Source organism: Sphaeramia orbicularis, unplaced genomic scaffold (assembly GCF_902148855.1).
Source record: "Sphaeramia orbicularis unplaced genomic scaffold, fSphaOr1.1, whole genome shotgun sequence".
Lineage (NCBI taxonomy): Eukaryota > Metazoa > Chordata > Actinopteri > Kurtiformes > Apogonidae > Sphaeramia > Sphaeramia orbicularis.
In genome coordinates this window covers 546,655-551,654 of record NW_021941459.1, presented here as the reverse complement: position 1 = coordinate 551,654, position 5,000 = coordinate 546,655, and the positions used below count along the sequence as shown (strand labels likewise).

The following is a 5,000-nucleotide window of genomic DNA, read 5'->3' as shown; positions in this document are numbered from 1 at the left end:
ATATAATAATAATAATAATATAATACTGTGGTGTTTATCCGTGGCTGCTGTATGTAACACTTTTGACTTGGATGCAGTAGACTGGGCTTCAAATCCTGGCAGGAACAGAACCATCTTTTCCTTTCGTTTAACCCACAGGTATCTGCTTCTTAAGTTTCAGGTGGTCTTTTAGAACAGTGGTGTGTGCTTTGGCGTATCCTAGTGGTGATATGTAGTTCTAGTCAGTAAAAGTGACTCCCATACTGCGCCCCATTTAACCTCAAATATCTGAACTGTGGTTATAAACCCTCTGTGCTGATGAACAGCTGTGAATTCACCTGCAAACACATTTATTATGACAGAAACTAAAATGAATTTAACCCAGATGGATCTGAGTAATTAAAAAATATCATCTGAGTCTAAAGTCAAACTGGATCCCATGTTTCTACTGCACGAAACATAAAACACCAAACCATCCACGAACTGAAACTGTGGTTCGTAAACGCCTTCATAATGGACGTTACCTTTTTCATATTTATTCAATAACTAAATTATACAGTTTCAAAGTTTTGAAAATGGTACAAAAACGACTCTTCAGTGTTTTTATTGACCAACGTATCCAAACACTAAACATGTTTTTAACAGAAAACCCAGATGGTGTCTACATTTGAAGGGTGTGGAGCACTTATCTGAACAGCTCTAATCCACGTTCACAGTGTTGATAAAAGAGCACAAATATCCACAGATTCTGTTTTTATTCATCACTGGAATATTTTCATAACCAAAGGATCTTGGAAAGTTGACTAAACATCTGATCTAATACGAGTCATGACTGTTTTTATCAGAGGATTAAAAATAGAAAAGTCACCTCATCAGGAACATTATCAGAGTTTATGGGGTTTACGTTTATTCTGTCAACGCTGTCCTGGTTGGACCGAAGCTCTGGACGGAATGAATTCAACTAAGGAAGGATATTCATAAGCATGTGGTTTTATTTGAGACTGGGTCCAGGTCTACTTTAGGTCCAGGTCTACTTTAGGTCCAGGTCTACTGTGAGTTTCACTGTTTAATGAATGAACGTCACCTTTCAAACTTTCTTTCAATCCTTGTGTCGACGCTCAGAGGAAACAGGACATGTGTGAGTATTTCTGACATTTAAGCTCAGATCATTTTGGCTTTTTTCCAACAGAAACATGGAAGAACATGTTTGGACTTGTTATTTTTATCTATTATCTTAAAATAACACAGATCCTTTTCTTGTCATAACAGGATCACGTATCTCCTTATCTTAAAAAACAAAAGGACACTTTCTGGAGATTATGTTTGAATTTATCCAAACTAAATAACTCGTGTTTTCTCAGCGTAATTATATAATTAAATAATTATCTAATTATGGAAAACAGCTGTTTTTTTTTTTCCTCCTTCAGATCCTGTTGATCAGATTAAATCCGTTTTTGTGTCAGTGCTGACATTAAAAACAGGAAACGTCCTCTAGTTTTCTTACACTTTTTGTTTATTTTAGAATTATCTCCCAATAATAAGGTTTATTTTTTCCAGAGTCACGCAGATGAATGTGTTCTGGATGGTGTTCACATGTGGTTTATTCTTTACCTGATGCAGTTTGAACCTGTATGTGATGGTGGAACTGTTTCAGATGGTCTTCTTCAGCTCATGAACTCGTTTTAGAACTGAATCATGTGGTTTTAATGCAGTGCAGCCTGAGGACCTGAATGAAGACCAGCCTTTAACAGGACTGAGGTTCAGTATCCAGCTCCAGTTCAGACATTGACACACATTCTCTCGATCTGTTTACTATATTGTTTTGTCAATGAGATTATAGCATATCACCGATTAATCAACTTATATGTATACTGTATGTAGCCGATGTATTCACTTTTGCTGCACGGATTCTGTCGCTCTGCTCTTGTGTCTGCGCTGGAGAGTTCAAGGGAAAAATCACATCACAACTTTTCAAAATAAAATCACAATCTTTTTTTTTTTTATCACGATTCTTTACATTGATCTTTGAGACTAATTTGTCAGTTTCTGAACAGTGCAACCAAAACTTTCCCTATGTCAGTGGTTCTCAACTCGGGGGTGGGGGTGGGGGGGGGATCACAGACTCAGGCTTTTAGTCCAAAGGAGAGCTGGAGTATTTAGGTGTAGGTGGACCACTGTAAGGGTTTGTTGAACCCTGGTTTTGGAGCGTTGTCCAGGTTTAGGTCAGTGCTTTTGTTCCTCCTTTCCTCCATTTGCTCCTCCTCTCATAAACGGTGTCTTTACTAAATGCTTGCGTTCCAGTTGTTCGTGTTGGTGTAACTCCACCTGTTTCCTCTGGCTGTGGTGGGATCGCTCTAGTTCTGTTTGACTCCAGACTCTTGTGGGTGTCGTCTCTTCAGGTGATTGAACAGGTTCGTAGTGTTTCCATCTGACGTGTGAACCGTGTCTGTACAGATTTTGAACGTCAAATCCACGTGACGTGGATGTGAACAGATGTGACGCGTCTGCGTGTCTCATATGACTCCACCCACAGCCGCTGGATCCTCATTGGTCCCAGCTACATCAGATTGTAGACGGTTCCTCCACCTCTGCTGTCGGATCGTCCATACGTTCTAATCCTTCACCGTCTAATACCGTCGTGTCACAGCCCCGGTTCCACGGTTCATAGACACCACTGTCTGTAAGATGTTTTTCTGTCCAGTCCAGTTGATGATTAACCTCAGTAGATGTACATGTTCCTCCATGTTTGGATTCAGTACAACTCACTTTTCCAGTACATTATTATTATTATTATTACTATTATTAGTAGTAGTAGTAGTAGTAGTTGTATTGTCCATTTTCTCAGTTTAATCATTTGATTTGTTTTCTGCGTTTCTACTGTGAATAAAATCCATCACTATTAGTTTTACATCATCATCTCATTTTATTTTCATGTCCATTTTCCTCAGTGTCATCACCGTTTTATAAATCTGAGTTGGATGTTGAAGTGAGTTTTCATGTTGTGAAGACGCACAATGATAGAAAATAAAACTACCAGCCTGTTCACCTCTGCCGTGTTCAGACTGAACCTGTTTGGACCGTGTTCAGAGTGGAAAACCCAGATCTTCATGTTCACATGTTGGACATAAATCTTCAGTGCGCTCCAGTCCTGCAGTATTTGGATTTCTTTCTCCAAACTCTTCTCCACATCATTAAAAACTCATCGGCTCCTGTTTAAAGCCCACGTCCCTTTACGGCCTGAACAGGAGGATTTAGAAACATCAGATTAAACCGACACGCAGGCAGAACAATATGGCAGTAATTCAGCCGAGGCGGTGTTCCTCAGGGCCCCATTCTTCATATAATCACACAGCGGGGGCCCCCGCGCTGGGGGGGGTTGGAGTGAGGTCAGAATAGCAAATGAAAAGGAAGAAAGAGCAGTGTCATCGAGCACCCCCCCCCCCCCCCGTGGTAAAGTTCACAGGTTGGGCGTCTGAAGAACTGAACAGAGGTCTGACATGTGGAACCTGGAGCTGAGAGAAGACTGACGAATAGACCAGGAAATAAGAGAGGGTGGGGGGGGGGACACAAACATCCAGTATGTTTAAGGTCCATCTGAACTGATACAGTCACCCACAAAAACTGTTCCTTTTTAGTTTATTTTTATTTTATTGAAGAAAGGAAAAACAATATAGAATGCCTTTTAGTTACAGTGTTCTTTGTCTTAGTTCAACCAACTGAATCCCAAAGTCTGCATCCCCATTAACATCATCCCAGATCAATCAGAGTTAAGGGGGCACGTTCAGGTCCAGGTTTCAGTGTCATGAAGGGTTTTTAGTTCAGAACCTGCTCAATCAAAACATCTAGACCAGGGTTCTCAAACTCCTGTTCTTTCAGGTTCCACATTCAGCTGGATTTGATCTGCAGTGGACCGGACCAGGAGAATAAGAACAGAACTAGAAAAGCACTCGGAGAGCACAGACCTCCGCCAAGGCAGATTAGTGCCCCCCCACCCCCCCGATCACCAAAATGTAATCATTTGTTCCTTGTGCCAGTATCAACTTTTCCTGAAAATTTCATCCAAATCCGTCCAGAACTTTTTGACTTATCTTGCACAGACAGACAGACCAACGCCAGCAAAAATAGAACCTCCTTGACGGAGGAAACTATCCAAACAGAAAAGATGTGAATAACCTGAAAAAACGGACATTTCTTCAGATAAATCAGTGTAATTTTCTCAGTCTTCTTCCTCCACTTCTCATTAGTCCATGTGCATTCTGGATCAGATCTCCAAAGACACTAAACACTGAGGAACAGGAAGAAAAGAGTTCAAACTGGACTGAATTTATACGAGAATTTCAGGTTGGACACATTTGTTCAGGTTAGTCACATTTTATTGGTACAGGAGAGGTTTGGAAATGGAAATATGCTTCAGATTTAATATTTTTTTGTGCTAAAACAGACAACAATTTGAAGTGTTAATTCAAGATTTTTGCATAATTCAAAGTCTTTTGCTAAATTGAGATTTTTTTTTGCTAATTTGAGATTTTTTTGCTTAATTCAAGATTTTTTTTTGCTTTATTCCAATTTTTTTTCCTTAATTCAAGATCTTTTTCTTTTTTTTTTTTTTTTTTGCTTAATTCAATTCAAGACCGTAGAATTTTTGCACTTTGTAAATTCATCCCAGGGGTCGGATTGGAACCTTTGGTGGGATGCCTGTTTGACAGCCTGATCTAGAAGCTCCGCCTTTTTATAGTCGTATCAGTAAACCTGGATTTAAATCATGTTGAAGGACATGTGTGTCCCTGTCAAGGTTATATCGTTAATGAAAACTAATGAAATGACCCAAAACTAGAATTGTAAAACATTTTCGGCTAACTGAAATAAATAAAAACTAGAATTAAAAGAAAAAACCATAACTAACTGAAACTGTATTGTGTTTATAAAACTAACTAAAATGGATAAAAATTATGGATAAAATTCCCTTCGTTTTTGTCTTTGTCAATGTCAGATTGATAGGAAATTGATTTATTTCACTCTCT

At 39.1% G+C, this 5,000-nt stretch overlaps 1 pseudogene; it reads left to right on the top strand.

Moving 5' to 3' along the window:
- LOC115415838 (alpha N-terminal protein methyltransferase 1B-like) overlaps positions 1-5,000 on the top strand; it is an 11,277-nt pseudogene that overhangs the window by 3,142 nt on the left and 3,135 nt on the right.